At 42.0% G+C, this 17,904-nt stretch overlaps 1 long non-coding RNA gene across 1 annotated transcript in view; it reads left to right on the top strand.

Moving 5' to 3' along the window:
* LOC145860342 (uncharacterized) overlaps positions 1-17,638 on the top strand; it is a 31,878-nt gene extending 14,240 nt beyond the window's left edge. Inside the window, exon 2 of the long non-coding RNA XR_014380346.1 lies at positions 12,658-17,638. This is a non-coding gene — a long non-coding RNA (uncharacterized LOC145860342). The remainder of the gene's footprint in view (positions 1-12,657) is intronic.
* The last annotated feature ends 266 nt before the right edge of the window (positions 17,639-17,904 follow it).

Here is a 17,904-nt window from a genome sequence, read left to right as displayed (position 1 = left end):
GCCTAAACAGAACAACCATCAAGTGATACATTTATCTCCCCAAATCAGCATCATTCAGTCAAATCCTTCTGTCAATAAATACAGGTCTGAATAATGTTGACAATTTAATTTGTATTTATTTCACCTTTATTTAACTAAGCAAGTCAGTTAAGAACAAATTCTTATTTAAATTGACGACCTACCAAAAGGCAAAAGGCCTCCTGTGGGGACGGGGGCTGGGATAAAAAAAATAAATATATATATATATATTATATAATGATCACCCGATTTATGATTTATCATTGCCGATACCGATTATTGGAGGACCAAAAAAAGCCGATACCGATTAATCGGCCAATTTTTTTTATTTATATATAAAAATAATATGTGTGTGTATATTTGTTTATATATTTGTAATAATCTCAATTACAACAATACTGAATGAACACTTATTTTAACTTACTATAAAACAAAATCTATTTAGTCTCAAATAAATAATGAAACATGCTCAATTTGGTTTAAATAATGCAAAAACATAGTGTAGGAGAAGAAAGTAAAAGTGCAATATGTGCCATGTAAAAAAGCTAACGTTTAAGTTCCTTGCTCAGAACATGAGAACATATGAAAGCTGGTGGTTCAATATTCCCAGTTCTTCAATATTCCCAGTTAAGAAGTTTTAGGTTGTAGTTATCATAGGAATTATGACGCGTCGACTATTTCTCTATACCATTTGTATTTCATATACCTTTGACTATTGGATGTTCTGATAGGCACTTTAGTGTTGCCAGCCTAATCTCAGGCTTGAAGTCATAAACAGCGCTGTGCTTCAAGCATTGCTAAGAGCTGCTGGCAAACGCAGTAAAGTTTGAATGAATGCTTACGAGCCTGCTGCTGCCTACCACCGCTCAGTCAGACTGCTCTATCAAATATCAAATCATAGACTTAATTATAATATAATAAACACAGAAATACGAGCCTTTGGTCATTAATATGGTCAAATCTGGAAACTATCATTTCGGAGAAAAAAATAAGTTTATTCTTTCAGTGAAATACGGAAATGTTCCGTATTTTATCAAACGGGTGGCAACCATAAGTCTAAATATTGCTGTTACATTGCACAACATTCGGTGTTATGTCATAATTATGTCAAATTCTGGCAAATTAGTTCGCAACGAGCCAGGCAGCCCAAACTGGTGCATATACCCTGACTCTGCATGCAATGAATGCAAGAGAAGTGACACAATTTCCCTACTTAATATTTCCTGCTAACATGAATTTCTTTTAACTAAATATGAAGGTTTAAAAAAATATACTTCTGTGTATTGATTATAAGAAAGGCATTAATGTTTATGGTTAGGTACATTCGTGCAACGATTGTGCTTTTGTTAAATCATCACCCGTTTGGCGAAGTAGGCTGTGATTCAATGATAAATTAACAGGCACCGCATTGATTTTATGCAACACAGGACAAGCTAGATAAACTAGTAATATCATCAACCATGTGTAGTTAACTAGTGATTTATGTGAAGATTGTTTTTTTTATGAGAAGTTTAATGCTAGCTAGCGACTTACCTTGGCTCCTTGCTGCACTCGCGTAACAGGTGGTCGGCCTGCCACGCCGTCTCCTCCTGGAATGCAATGTAATCGGCCATAATCGGCTTCCAACAATGCAGATTATCGATTGTTATGAAAACTTGAAATAGGCCCTAATTATTTGGCCTTGCCGATAAATCAATCAATCTCTAATAAATATAGGACAAACCCACATCACAACAATCTTAGACAACACTACATAAAGAGAGACCCAAGACAACAACATAGCAAGGCAGCAACACATGACAACACAGCATGGTAGGAACACAACATGGTAGAAGCACAAAACATGGTACAAACATTATTGGTCACAGACAACAGCACAAAGGGCAAGAAGGTAGAGACAACAATACATCATGCAAAGCAGCCACAACTGTCAGTAAGAGTGTCCATGATTGAGTCTTTGAATGAAGAGATTGCGATAAAACTGTCCAGTTTGAGTGTTTGTTGCAGCTCATTCCAGTCGCTAGCTGCAGCGAACTGAAAAGAGGAGTGACCCAGGGATGTGTGTGCTTTGGGGACCTTTAACAGAATGTGACTGGCAGAACGGATGTTGTATGTGGAGGATGAGGGCTGCGTAGATATCTCAGATAGGGGGGACTGAGGTCTAAGAGGGTTTTATAAATAAGCATCAACCAGTCGGTCTTGCAACAGGTATACAGAGATGAGGAGTATAGAGTGCAGTGATGTGTCCTATAAGGAGCATTGGTGGCAAATCTGATGGCCGAATTGTAAAGAACATCTAGCCGCTCGAGAGCACCCTCACCTGCTGATCTATAAATTACATCTCCGTAGTCTAGCATGGGTAGGATGGTCATCTGAATCAGGTTTAGTTTGGCAGCTGGGGTGAAAAAGGAGCGATTACGATAGAGGAAACCAAGTCTAGATTTAACTGTGCTGAGAGAAGGACAGTGTACCGTCTAGCCATACTCCCAAGTACTTATATGAGGTGACTACCTCAAGCTCTAAACCCTCAGAGGTAGTAATCACACCTGTGGGGAGAGGGACATTCTTCTTACCAAACCACATGACCGTTGTTTTGGAGGTGTTCAGAACAAGGTTAAGGGTAGAGAAAGCTTGTTGGACACTAAGAAAGCTTTGTTGTAGAGCATTTAACACAAAAATCGGAAAACATGGGCCTTTGACTACATTGTGAAGTCATGCATGCTTTAGGCCTACAGACAGAGCAATGCCGATGTGTGTGTGTGTGTGTAGGCTATGTGTGTTATCCCCCTGGCTCCTGATCAACAGCCTCTTTTGACATGACTCGTTCTGAGGGCTGGATTAACTAAACACACACAAGGTACCAAGAGCTTTACTCAACGGGCCGGCTGGTCTGTCTGTAACATCTAAATTCTTTACTCAACGGGCCGGCTGGTCTGTCTGTAACATCTAAATTCTTTACTCAACGGGCCGGCTGGTCTGTCTAACATCTAAATTCTTTACTCAACGGGCCGGCTGGTCTGTCTGTAACATCTAAATTCTTTACTCAACGGGCCGGCTGGTCTGTCTGTAACATCTAAATTCTTTACTCAACGGGCCGGCTGGTCTGTCTGTAACATCTACAGACATCTACAGAGTGCTGTCTTGTTTGGTTGTTACAAGTTCCGATGCAGTTATTATATGCTAGAGGGAGCAATTTAGTGAGAGAGTGAGTGCAGAGAGTAAGAGACAGCGGGAGATAGAGAGAAGGGGGAGGAAAGAGAGGGAAGCTAAATGCATCTAGCCTCTGATCCATAAACACAGACAGACCCTGAATGTATAGCTCTATCTCTGTGGAAAGCACAACCTCGTTGGACAAAAGGTTCTTTCTCCACCACTTTGGTGTCTGCTGTGACACTGGCTTGTCTTCTGGAGTGTTAATGGGCTATGTAGACATAACTTTTAGACACATTGGGATTTAGCCCTATGTCAACAGGGGGAGAAAGGCCAGTTCCTTAACTGATATTTATGGGCACCAGAGAATGCACTTAGATGGGTCAATGTTTCAGATAATAAGGGTGAAATATCCCGATTTTTAACTGATGTACCTGTCTGATAAAACATTTTGGCATAAAGCAAGCAACTGGTCCAACATTACATAGTGTCACTAAAGCTTTGTATTAACAGCCTACACTATAACTCATATAAATACTAACTAATGTGCACGTACATGATGTTAAAACTATAATATGAGTACAACATTTGTTGGTGGGAGCTGGTAAACTCTTACTTAGGTGTACTGTATGTTACTGGGGAGGAAATGACAGACATTGCACCTGATGACATAGTGCCTAGCCCTGTATGAGTTCCAGACATGATTGTAGGGTAGCAGGCAACACTAGGCAGGCTAGCAGCACGTCATCGCCAGGCTGGACAGACAAGCATTTCAGGCCTCGCTGTCTCACCCTCCAGTCTAGCCTTAGAATCTGACAGTGAAATACTTACACTCTTGTCTCTAACATGTAGGCTCAGCATTCCCGAATATTCCCATTACAGAATGTTGACAAAATGTCATTTCAACGTACTTTCCCTGTTTTTGTCCTTATGTCGGAGGTAATCTGAGACAAAATATTCACAGGGAAGCGATATAACCCAACCTTCAGTATATAGTTTTTTTCACCGCGTCAAACACTTGCACAATACAGCCAAGCCTAACTGAACCACAAACTGAACATTGTCCCAGGCAATCAGCTGGCAAATTTCACAAACACTTCCAGCTGATTGCGAGGAAGCGTGCTTCAGTCGACTACGTTCAGTTACATTCGGGTATTGTTGAAATATTTTGCATCACGTACAATGTGACAGAAATTACCGGCGCCGCAAAAAGTAACAGTATCCACAGGAAAGTGTTGTTTACCTATCTCCACCTCCTACCGTCAAATGGACCAACAGCACAGACACCCGGTAAAGTAAATCTAAATATAATTTTATTCAACATTCTGGCTTGTAGAGCAGGGGACTCCAACAGGTCGATCGGGAGCTACCAGTACCTCACAGACCACCTATGGATAGCTCGCCAAACAATTCTGAATGTACATGTCATTTTCAAGTGTTCCACCGCAAACTATCATAAACAAATCTCTTAAGTATCAGACACCGCAAGTTCCCAGCTACTATTTATCAAACGCAACATTGCCATTATCCCACCCCTGGTTAGCCAGTAGTGATAGGTTGTTTGTGAACGAACAGCTCTTTTTGAAAGGCTCTTTTTGGTGACAGTCGAGAACCGAATCGCATATGTGAAAGAGCCGTTCATTTGGCTCCCTGATTTGCATGCTTTTACTAGTGCTTTATGAGCTCGAGACATCGATTATTTGGAGATAAGTTCTAAAAACATTGTCTGAAGATGTGCAGGAACAACATAGTGAGGAGAGAGCCTCATTCAGTCTTCATCTTTTTTTTGCAGGCCATCTAATAATTTGGTCAGGTAAAAATGTATTTCAACTCACATTTCACCATCTGACATAGGCAACATTTTAGGCTTTACATTTTTTCATGCTTTTAGGTCAATTTCGAAGCATTACTAAACAAAGAGTCGTTTGGGGGCCAAATGAACGTCTTTTTTAGGTGAACGGAGCAAAATGATCCGGCTCACAGAAAATACTCGGAATGCCCATCACTAGTAGCCAGTTGATGTGATAACCGTCTTGTGGGTTGACAGAAATGCTTTCCCCAAAACCTTCACAATTAAATGCTACTGCAAAGTAGGCTTACCTGGCAGACGTATATCATAAGTAAGTATATTATTTGCTATTTGCAAACTTTGCCATGAAATGAGCAGCAGCAATACAGAACCATAACTAGACCGGCACATTAGACGGCACACTACAAGCACAATTAATAGGCCAGATGCGCAATTAAAGGGGAATTACACAAACAAATCAATCTTCCAGACCAATTCAGAACATTTCATTTCGTTGTTTCTGTATGAACAGTTGTAATTTTGAGAGTGAAAAACCCTAAAAATCTTAAACCAGGAAAAATAAACTCCAGTTCAGCCTTTACAAGCTCACATCAATGTTGTTTCCACATCATTTCAATTAACCAACAAGGAATAGGCGTTGAATTGACGTCTGTGCCCAGTGGGGAGGCATCTCGGCTATGGAACAATGTTTTATCATCCATAGTTCTTTACTACAGGAAGGATCTGCTTGTTGATATTTAGTGGGTATCATCGTTCACTATCAGTAGCATAGAGATGATCTGGTATTTGTTTGTTTAACTTGAGATACTGGTATTGCATTAACTATCAATAGCATGGTGAAGTTTCTCTTGATGTCTCTAACTTGATGTTAGAGAATAGATACCGGTCAGTGTCATTACGATTACCCGTCTCCTACCTTTTTAACTGTCTTGTTGATTCAACCAACTGAGGCCTCATTGCACTTCAAATTCATTTCCTGGTGGGAGACCGAGAGAGGGGGGTCTTTTTAAAAAGCGGAACGACTTAATAACCACATGTTGTCATAATAGGACCCAGAAGGCTGTAAAAATAACAATTTCTCCATCTTGACCGTACAATGCTAGGCTACTTCCAATTCAACCTTCATTTATCCAGGTTAGTTTTGTTGAGATGATAAAATCTATTTGAGAGAGACCTGGTTTACATTCGCATATTAGGCCATGTGTATTTCATCCCATGCATTGCATGACGTTATAGCATAATGAGTCATCTAGAGCAGAGGTATTGTCGAAATATTATTGAAAAATGTGCTCTCGGATCTAGTAGAAAGGATTCGTTCTAGGTTTATGGTGGTTTCAATGATAGATAGAAATACCCTAGAGTGCAAGTTGGACTGATTCCAGTAGGATGAGCCCAGTAGACTTCTGTTCACTGTACCGACCGTCTCACTCTGAACTGATTATGCTAGAGAGTCTCTGATTTTTAATATGGATGCACTTGTCACGCTGGGTATTATTAAGGTATTATCCACCGTGGGCATACACAGTAATAATCACCCACGTAGAATATTGCCCCAAAGATTAGAATAAGCTTAAATTGGTTTAGGAGGTCAATGAGCAACACAACAAGTTAGATTGCTTTCAAATAGTCAAGCATGAGGCATGTGAAGAAAGCCAAGCAGCTATCTCAGTTGGCAGCGAAGGGAGAACACTCTGTTGGGTCATGGTAATATGTGAGTCATTTTTCTCTGTTTCGTTTTCAACTCTGTATGATGCAAACACTGACGTTTGTTGTTTTGCAAGCAATGGATAGTCTTTAGATCGCAGGCATTTAGAGAAAGGATGTGATGTTCTCCCAGGTCAAATTACCCCTAGTTCTGTGTTGTGAAGTTTTGGCACAAACAATACCTAGAACTGGAAAAGACATGGATAGTTAGACATCCAACATTTTTAGCAAGAAACATCATTGCATCTGCTGAGAGGAGTTAGATCCAATAGTCCCATCTTTCAACAAGAATGCTGTGATGCTATTGGTTGGATGCGTGTTAGCCATTTTAGCCAAACAATTGTGACATAGGACCAAGTTCTTCATATCTTCTCCCTAGCTACCCACTCCTATAATTGGTCTGTGTGTATGTCTGTAGTATAGAGCATGTCTCACCCATTCTGACTGTGAGCCAGGGCCCTAGTGCTCAGAAGTGAGTGCAGTGCACTCTGATAGGAGAGAGATTCCCTGGCCGCCAAGCCCCAGACCCTTTGACTGATGCAAGACAGCCAGCGCTCAGCACTGAGGTCCTGAGGTGCCTGCCAATAGCACTGTTTTGTATCCAGTGAGATGAGGGGTCGGCTTTGAAACAACTGTCACACAGATGATCATCACACGCCACCGGATCTAACATTAGAAGACATACGAGCTGCCGTTTCTGTAGAGAGAGGCTTTTCACATTAAGGAAGTGTTACGGCGTTTAATGTCAGTCAGGTTTCATGTTATATTGTTCACCCCATTTCCAGAGAGGGGATTGTTTTCTAAATACTCTAAGGATTATTAACAAGCTGAATACTTTTTGTTATTATACCCCAAGCTCCAGCTCTTGGAGTCTCTCTCTCCCTATCACCAGTAGGAGGTTATAGGAGAAGCCCTCAGTCCGCCTAATGCCTTAACCAGGGGGGAAACTGACAGTGAGTAAGAGCTGAGCAACAGAATGCTACTGAAGAACTAAAACCTCAGTCTCTTTTAGAAAAGGCCTATGACTTTTTATGGGAACCCTTGTAGGGCAACTGACTGATGTGTGAGTCCAGGCATAGGGTGAGTTAATAGGGAAATTACTAAGGCATTAGCTGGGAAGTGGTTGGAATCACACACTGGGAGAAATGCAGTGGGATCCCTGATATCGCCTCCCTCCAAGCATCCCTGGTATAGACTGTTTTCATACTACTCTGTCCCATTTAAAAGTTGAGAAAGTTTAGGTTCTACTCATGACAGATGATGTAGGATCTTCATTTGATCACCCTGTTGCAGGAGACCTTTCCTGCACTGCAGGACATTTTAAAACCTATAGTGTATTTGAGGTTTAAAAAGGCTTCTAAAGTTTGTAATTTCCACTTTGAAATGTCAGACTTGATCTTCCCTTTCACAAAATGTATCAACCTGTCACGTCCTGACCCTTGTAAGAGGTCATTTGCCATAGTAGAGTGGTCAGGGCGTGACAGGTGGTTGTTTTGGGTGGTTTTGGGTTTTATATGTGGGGTTTTTCTAGATTTCTATTTCTATGTTTTGTTTTCTATGTTTTGGCCGGGTATGGTTTCCAATCAGAGGCAGGTGTCTTTCGTTGTCTCTGATTGGAAGCCATACTTAGGCAGCCTGTTTTTCCTTTGGGTTTTGTGGGTAGTTGTTTTCTGTTTTGTCAGTGTACCTTACGGAACTGTTGTCAGTCATTTTATTGTTTTGGTTCGAGTATCTTCATTAAAAGTTTAAATATGAGCACTATACACGCTGCGCCTTGGTCTACTCATTTCGACGCTTGTGACACAACCCCTACAAAACTGTAAATTTTTAATTATAATCCACATAATAATGAACATTTCCTGTTGCTGCAAGATTATTTTCCTGCTGTAGCAAACTGGCTCAAATGAAGATCCTACACCTGTAGCACTGACTGACTACCTTGACTTAACTGTAGCTTTCAGTGTAGGTTTGATAAGTGGCAGTGATTATGTTGAGGGAGAGCTCCGCCTCCTTATCTGTGCTGTGAACTGCTCCACTCTGAGCCGGGACGGCTTTGGGAATGCTGCTCAAACCAACCTGAATTACTGCGCCTTTTTCCTGCTGGAATGATGTGTGAAATGTGTCGTTTTTACTGCCTGTGGTTGTCCTTTTCCCCCTCCTTTAACAGGCATGATTCTCTAAGAGCTTTGGTAAATAAAAGGAGACCTACCTCTTTGTGTGTGTGTGTGTGTGTGTGTGTGTGTGTGTGTGTGTGTGTGTGTGTGTGTGTGTGTGTGTGTGTGTGTGTGTGTGTGTGTGTGTGTGTGTGTGTGTGTGTGTGTGTGTCAGTGAGTTAGCAGGCAGCAGTGTGTTTGTCTTGCCGGCCTCTCTGCCAGCTGACCCTCCCACTCTCTCCAGTCTTCCTCTAACTGACTTCCTGTGGGATTGCTGAAGAGGAGGATAGTGTTAGCAGTGGATGGGGGAAGAGTAGGGGGGAGACGGGGTAAAATGTCTTGCGTTTAAAGTGGGACAATGGGGAGAATGTCTGGAGTGAAAGAAGTAAAGGAGGAAGTGGGTAGACTGTTGAATGTTTAAGGAGGCTGGTGGGTAGATTATTGGACGTTAAAGGGGACAGAGGATAGGAGGTTGGGGAATAGGAGTGTTGGGTGACTGGTGGGATGCTGTGAGATTTAAAAACGGTCAACAGATAAATTGATAGCACAGAGATAGTGCCAAGCATGGTTTTGTTTATGACGGGTGTGTTTAATGATTATAAGGCCCAGTTTCTATAGTGCTGTTCTACTGTATATTGGACAGCTGTGTGGAGTGACACTGGTGCAGATATGTATGGAAGCAAGCCAAAATACATTGTTTCGGTGTTAAATTGACACTTTTACTTGATTATTTACAGATCTATAATACCTCTTTCTGTGACCACAAAAGGGAATCATTAGGAGCAGTGAATGCACCATTGATCGTTCAAATAAATGAATAACAAGTGTCTGTTGTGTGACCAGGGATCACCGACTTGACTGCCATGAAAAGAGTTTCTTGTATGTTCAGTCGTTACATGATTGATACAGGCTTATTCAATATCAAACTGCAGCTCTGTATAAGCCAAACCTACATGTCTATTGGCAAGCTTCCCCAGTTAACTTCTATGGGCTACGTGGGACGCTAGCGTCCCACCTGCGGGACACAGCCAGTGAAATATCAGGGCGGCAAATTCAAAAACAACAAAATGTCATAATTCAACTTTCTCAAACATACAACTATTTTACACCATTTTAAAGATCCACTTATCCTTGATGTAACCACATTGTCCGATTTCAAAAAGGCTTTACAGCAAAAGAAAAACATTAGATTATGTTAGGAGAGTACGTAGACAAAAATAATCACACAGCCATTTTCCAAGCAAGGACATGTGTCAATAAAACCCAAAACACAGCGAAATGAAGCACTAACCTTTTGACGATCTTCACCAGATGACACTCCTAGGACATTATGTTACACAATACATGTATGTTTTGTTCGATGAAGTTCATATTTATATCCAAAAACAGCATTTTACATTGGCGCGTGATGTTCAGAAAATGTATTCCCACCAAAACTTCCGGTGAATGTGCACATCAATTTACAAAAATACTCATCATAAACGTTGACAAAATATATAACAATTATTTAAAGAATTATAGATAGACTACTCCTGAATGCAACCGCTGTGTCAGATTTTAAAATAGCTTTACGGAGAAAGCACATTTTTCAATATTCTGAGTACATAGCTCGCCATCACAGAAAGCTATACAGACACCTGCCAAGTTCGGGGTCACCTAAACTCAGAATTAGTATTAGAAATATTGTCTTACCTTTGCTGATCTTCGTCAGAATGCACTCCCAGGACTGCTACTTCCACAAGAAATGTGGTTTTTGTTCGAAATACTCCATATTTATGTCCAAATACCTCCGTTTTGTTCGTGCGTTCAGATCACCTATCCAAAGGCATAACGCGTGAGTGCGGTACCAGAGACGAAAAGTCAAAATGTTCCATTACCGTACTTAGAAGCATGTTAAACGCTGTTTAAAATCAATCTTTATGGTATTTTTAACGTAAAATTGCGATTAATATTCCAACCGGACAATAGCGTATTCATTCAAGGAGAAAAAGAAGGAACAGTGCGCTCGCGGTATCGAGTATATCCAATCCCTTTGTTGCCAGGCAGTCCACTCAGTACCTGAGCTCCTATTATCTGCCCAGTGACAGGAGAATGCTCAAACCACTTTCTGAAGGCTTTTGACAGCCAATGGAAGCCTTAGGAAGTGCAACGTAACCCCACAGATACTGTAGTTTCGAAAGGGACTAGAAAGAAGAACTACAATTCTCAGATCCTCCACTTCCTGGTTGACTTTTTCTTAGGTTTTTGCCTGCCATATGAGTTCTGTTATACTCAGACACCATTCAAACAGTTTTAGTAACTTCAGAGTGTTTTCTATCCAAATCTACTAATAATATGCATATTCATATTTCTGGGCCAGAGTAGTAACCTGTTTAAATTGGGAACGTTTTTCATCCGGCCGTGAATATACTGCCCCCTAGCCCAGACAGGTTAAGTCATAGCCAAGAGAGACACTGACATGACTGAAACTATCTGATGTGGCATCGTTGGGAGAATGTTTGGGGGGAGGGGGGTAGATATACAATATCAGGAGCCCCTTGGTTAGTGTTGCGACTTACGAGCAACGTTGTGTTTACTGTGTGCCGGAGTGCAGAGTGACTGGGTCTATTCCTGTGTGTTTGTAAGGAACTTACATCCAGCATTCCACCACAAGGTCACAGAATAAACACACGACTGACCCTTTTTGCTGCAGATATCTGGAGTGTCTCAGTTATGTTAGAGAACACTCTGTTAGCACAGAAACCCTGTCCAACTGGGATAAACATGAGCCTTTTGGCCTTTATTTGGTCTCTTTTCCTTCAGCTTCTAAAGGACCAAGCCGCTAAGAAGACTCCATTTTCAAAGGCGTTTACTTTCAGCTCAAACTGTTACAGCTCTCCCGGTGAGAAGTCATGGAGTTGTGTTCTGACAGAGGACTCAATGTGCTCTCCAGATAGACGTACGTCATTTAAAGTGAACACAGTTTGGAAGGATTATCGGTCATTCATAGCAATCACTGGTGTTTGCTTGTCTTGTGCGCCATAGCTGGGCTGGTGTTTTGTCCTCTATGCAACCCTGAGGGATACAGGCAGATATCCCGCTCTCTCCTTACAGTATGCAACACAGCTTCAGGCTCAGTGGCTCTTCAACATCTGGCTGGGTTGGTTAAATCACCTTCCTTTCTCTATAGCTCAGAACTAGAACATTCTCCTGGCCCCCTTGAGACAACAACCCAGGCAGCATCTGGGTTAGCATAGCATTGTAGCTCATATCTCAGCATAGCGCTCTCTGACGGGACTGACCCCATGCAAAGAAGACATTTCCTGAGACAATTCAGAGGGTCCTGCTGTGCAGTTGCAGCCATCCATTGTGTGTGTGTGTGTGTGTGTGTGTGTGTGTGTGTGTGTGTGTGTGTTTGTGGGGGTACGCACGCACGCGTGTGGGAGTGCTTGCGTGTGTATGGAGGAGGGATATCCGTCCCCCTCCACTCCCCTTGTGGGCCCTTTTCTTCTGAGAGAAGTTGTTTTCTCAAAGGAATTGATGCTGCATGCATTTCTCACGTAGAGGAAAATGGAGTGTAGGAGGAGGGTTTCTCCAACTGTCTTTACTCATGCACAGTAGGCCTGCGTAGGGTACTTCTCAGAATTAAGGTTTTAAATGATGATCCCACAACTGCATTGGTAACTGGTAAACCAAAGTATTATCTTTTAGAATCATATCGGGACTTCTCTCACCCCCTCGTCAACATCAGCCAATCAGAAAGGAGGAGAGGAGGAAGTGTGTGTGCTCAATGCACAGGAAGTATGGAGGAAGTGCTTTATTTTTTTCCTCCCTCTCTGATAGGGGGCCTTTGAGATTATGCTCCATTGAATCTGGGGATCTGGATGGAAACCTGAGGCAGTGCACTGCACCCGCCAGGAGCCGATACTGCACCCGCCAGGAGACGATACTGCACCCGCCAGGAGACGATACTGCACCCGCCAGGAGCCGATACTGCACCCGCCAGGAGCCGATACTGCACCCGCCAGGAGCCGATACTGCACCCGCCAGGAGCCGATACTGCACCCGCCAGGAGCCGATACTGCACCCGCCAGGAGACGATACTGCACCCGCCAGGAGAAGATACTGCACCCGCCAGGAGCCGATACTAAGGACATTAGTTTGGCAGTGATTTGTAATGAAGAGAGGAAGGCACTGGTGGTTGGGCTATACAAAATGCTTTGCTGGGATTCTTTCTTCATGGAGGAATATAAACAAGAGTATCAATTAACATTGCCACTTCCCTTTAATGATGAGTAAAAGTTAACTAATATAATTATCAGACTCTGGCTGCAGTGTAATTGAATTGCAGGTAGTAAATGAGGGGAAGGGAACAAGGTTGTTGGATCATTTCTATTGTCCCCAGTAGAATGGGCTTTCAATCATCATGACCTTTAATGAAGATAGGTTATAGATACATTAGTACAAATCAGTTGGCATAATATGTATATTGTTTACAGTTTGCTTTGGTAAAATGAGAGTAATTATTGATACAAAATTAAACGTGGACAAATCCCTCACCCTGACAGGCATACAGAGGTTCCCTGCAAACACACTTTAGTAACGGCTTTTAATGACAATGTAATATATATGCTCACTTTTGGAGATGAAGTAGGGACCTCATTCCATTTCCTGCAGCTTAAAGATCTGATGCCTCCAGAAGCAAAAACCTGTTCTCACACCCTTGAGTTCTAACACCAGTCCAGTGAGCAAACATCAAAAGCCACATTTCTGACTGCACATTGCAAGAAGCTCAGATGACTAATGATTAGGTTAGTGTGGGTGTGTGTGTGTGTGTGTGTGTGTGCAGGCATGCACCTGCATTAATTGCAATACAGGGCGCTCCAGGGAATGTTCTGTACACCTGGGTCTATGAAACAGGGTGTTACCTACCTCATTGCATCTCTCTCACACACACACAAACACAAACAAAGAGGTAGAGGTTGTGGAGACTTGCCAGAGCCGCCACACCCTGCATGCTTCTCCTTGGCTCCTGTACATACTTAGTGACACCACCACAGCTGGGAGAGAGGAAGTGAAGCAATCACTGAAGCGTTTTAACAATCTCACAAACTCTCCTCACTCGTCCCATTGACTTACTCAACCACTCCCTGTGTACCTTATATAGAGTGACAGTACTGTCTTTCTTGATGAGTCAAAAGTGCATCAGGTGTGACTGAAGACATGGACTATCAGGTTTGAGTTGTAGTTTCCGTTGACATTTCCCTTCAGGTTTTTTTTATGGGGAACCTCATTGCTACTTGTAGATTCTTGATAAGCTAATTCGTCAATCAGTTCTCATGAAGGATTGGAATGGAATAATATCTAACTAGGGCTGTGTCCAAGGGATTTTAATGGTTCTCAGATGCGTGTACAAAAAGCACTTGCACAAACCCAATTTTTCAATGAAGGATCTGTTATTCATTATAAATGGTTGGATCGCTGTTAAATATGAGTGTGTGCGTGCCGGTTCTGTCTTGCTGTTATTCTAACCTCAGCAGCCAGGCCACTAAAAGGACTAAGGCTACGTCTGAAAGGGCATTATATTCCTATAAAGTACACTACTTTTAACCAGGGCTACTCCCTATAGTGCACTACTTTTGACCAGAACCCTGTAGACCCTGGTCAAAGGAAGTGCTCTATATAGGGGATAGGGTGCCATTTCAGATGCACCTTAGTTTTTGTTTCTCATTGTCGTGGCACAGTGTAATATCAGGTCTTTTAGAGCACCGCTGAGCCCTGGGTCTGACTGCCATAAAACTGTTGATTTAAATCAAATACAGTGCAATGTTTACAATGGCTTGTACACACAAACACACACACACACACGCATACATATATAGATTACAGCCTTATTCTAAAATAGTTTTTTCCCTCAATCTAAACACAATACCCCATCATGACAAAGCAAAACCAGTATTTTAGAAATATCACATTTACATAAGTATTCAGACCCTTTACTCAGTACTTTGTTGAAGCATCTTTGGCAGTGATTACAGCCTCGAGTCTTCTTGGGTATCACGCTACAAGCTTGGCACACCTGTATTTGGGGAGTTTCTCCCATTCTTCTCTGCAGATCCTCTCAAGCTCTGTCAGGTTGGATGGGGAGTGTTGCTGTACAGCTATTTTCAGGTCTCTCCAGAGATGTTTGATCGGGTTCATGTCCGGGCTCTGGCTGAGCCACTCAAGTACATTGAGACTAGTCCCGAAGGGACTCGTGCGTTGTCTTGGCTGTGTGCTTATTAGGGTTGTTGTCCTGTTGGAATGTGAGAATTCTCCCCAGTCTGAGGTCCTGAGCGCTCTGGAGCAGGTTTTCATCAAGGATCTCTCTGTACTTTGCTCCGCTAATCTTTGCCTCGATCCTGACAAGTCTCCCAGTCCCTGCCACTGAAAAACATCCCCACAGCATGATGCTGCCACCACCATGCTTCACCGTAGGGATGGTGCCAGGTTTCCTCCAGACGTGACGCTTGGCATTCAGGCCAAAGAGTTCAATCTTAGTTTCATCAGACCAGAGAATCTTGTTTCTTTGCCTTTTGGCAAACTCCAAGCTGACTGTCATGTGCCTTTTACTGAGGACTGGTTTCCATCTGGCCACTTCCCCATAAAGGCCTGATTGGTAGAGTGCTATCGAGATGGTTGGCCTTCTGGAAGGTTCTCCCATCTCCACAGAGGAACTCTGGAGCTCTGTCAGAGTGACCATTGGGTTCTTGGTCACCTCCCTGACCAAGGCCCTTCTCCCCCGATTGCTCAGTTTGGCAGAGCAGCCAGCTCTAGAAAGAGTCTTGGCAGTTCCAAAATTCTTCAATTTAAGAATGATTGAGGCTACTGTGTTCTTGGGAACCTTCAATGGTGCATAAATGTTTTGTTACCCTTCCCCATATCTGTGCCTCGACACCATCCTGTCTCTGAGCTCTACGGACAATTCCTTCAACCTCATGGCTTGGTTTTTGCTCTGACATGCACTGTCCACTGTGGCACCTTATATATATATATATAGACAGGTGTGTGCCTTTCCAAATCATGTCCAATCAATTGAATTTACCACAGGTGGACTCCAATCAAGTTGTAGAAACATCTCAAGGATGATCAATGGAAACAGGATGCACTTGAGCTCAATTTCAAGTCTCATAGCAAAGGGTCTGAATACTTATGTAAATAAGGTATCTGTTATTTATTTTTAATACGTTTGCTGAGGATTTTTATTTTTTAATCCATTTTAGAATAAGGCTGTAACGTAACAAAATGTGGAAAAGGTCAAGGGGTCTGAATACTTTTCCGAAGGCACTGTGTAATATTATACACACACACAACCAGATACAGTAGAATGTTTAACATGGCTTATTGTGCAACTGCCTTGTGTAGTGTTTTCTTTAGACTGAATGTGCCACTTTACAGCCAACCAGGCCTCAGATGTTTTATTGTAAACAATAACTTTTGACCTTTGCTCATATTTCATTTTAATTCTCCAATAGATAATCTCTCACTGAAAGAAAGGTTACATTGATAAGACACAGGGTCATGTTTTAGGCCTGATTGTAGCTGAATGCTTAGTTTGATATAGTAAATAATGCTTATGCCACGTGACTGGGATCAATATGTTATCTCTCCTTATGACGATATATGATGTCAAGATAATGTTTATACAATTTCCTCTTACTGTGTATAGACAGGTTGTGATGATATCTTTTGTTTATTCCTTTTTGGCCTTTACGTCAGTCTTAATTGAGTTAATGAAATTAATTAAATCTCACATCATGCCTCTCCTAATTATAAAAGAAGAGGCAGCTTGCTGCAGTAGCATTGTAAGTCTGCCTCTGTTGCTAGGCGTTAGGGTGTTTAGGTTCTGCCTCTGTTGCCACGGTGTCAGGGCCTTAATTAGTGTGCGTACCAAATTACAACCTATTCCCTATATTTAGTGCACTACTTTTGACCAGATTAGTGCCCTATAAAGGGAATAGGGTGCATTTTGGGTGGCATCCTTAGCCAGGCCAGTGGCGTGGATGGTAAGGGTACATGTCAGGGTGTCCCTTCAGGGACATGTTAATGAGGACTAGAACTTAACGTCTTCTCAGAAGAACACAGCTGTTCATGTCCTATACGCTTTCTCTGATTGGGCCCATCTCTAGCCCAGATCTGTTTGTGCTGTCTTGCCAGCGCTTATGTTTTTGGTGAGACAATGACCAGATGAATTGTCAGGACAGCATAAACAGATCTGGGACCAGGCTAGCCCATCTCAACTGATCACGACAGGGAGCAATAACAAACAAGTGAGGTGTACCATAAATAAACAGACTTCAATTGTACTTTAACATTTGTGTTGCCAGTTTCATTATCAAGTTCAATGGCATCATACCCAGAATATTGTCAGTCTTTACAGCTACAGTATAGAATCTACTTCACTTATTTGTTTAAAATATTTCATCACTTATTTTATTTTATTGTTCAATAAAACAATATTCTGGGTATGATGCCATTGAACAAAGATCACCAAAAAAATGACTAAATAAAAAAATGGAAAGAGGACAGGCGTTGATAAGAAAATAATCCTGATGATATGTTTATTTCCTCCATTCTTGGAAATGAAAAGGTCTCTCACTGAAAGACAGCAAAGTGTTGTGCTAGTAAGATGTGTTTTATGCTGAGGTTACTGCTTGAGTTGTGGAGCTGTTCTGGCTTTGCTGTCTAGACCAGGCATGTTTAGGAATGTACTGTATTCCTAGGAACATTACAACAACAAGACTGACTGAAATAGGAGAAAAATAAATCCCCTCTTTGTCCCAAAGCTCATATTCTGACACCAGGGACAAAATCACCAGAATTTAAAGTGAGTCAGTGTCACTGTTGCTCAATCAAGACCATAGTTTTGGCAGAGCGATTTGTTAGGTAATTTATTAGGATCCCCATTAGCTGTTGCAAAAGCAGCAGCCACTCTTCCTGGGGTCCACACAAAACATGAAACATAATATAGAATGACATAATACAGAACACCATTAGACAAGAACAGCTCAAGGACAGAACTACATACATTTTTAAAAAGGCACACGTAGC

This window comes from Salmo salar, chromosome 14 (genome assembly GCF_965601325.2).
Source record: "Salmo salar chromosome 14, fSalSal1, whole genome shotgun sequence".
Lineage (NCBI taxonomy): Eukaryota > Metazoa > Chordata > Actinopteri > Salmoniformes > Salmonidae > Salmo > Salmo salar.
The sequence above is the reverse complement of the archived record's forward strand: the minus strand, read 5'-3'. Positions and strand labels throughout refer to the sequence as shown.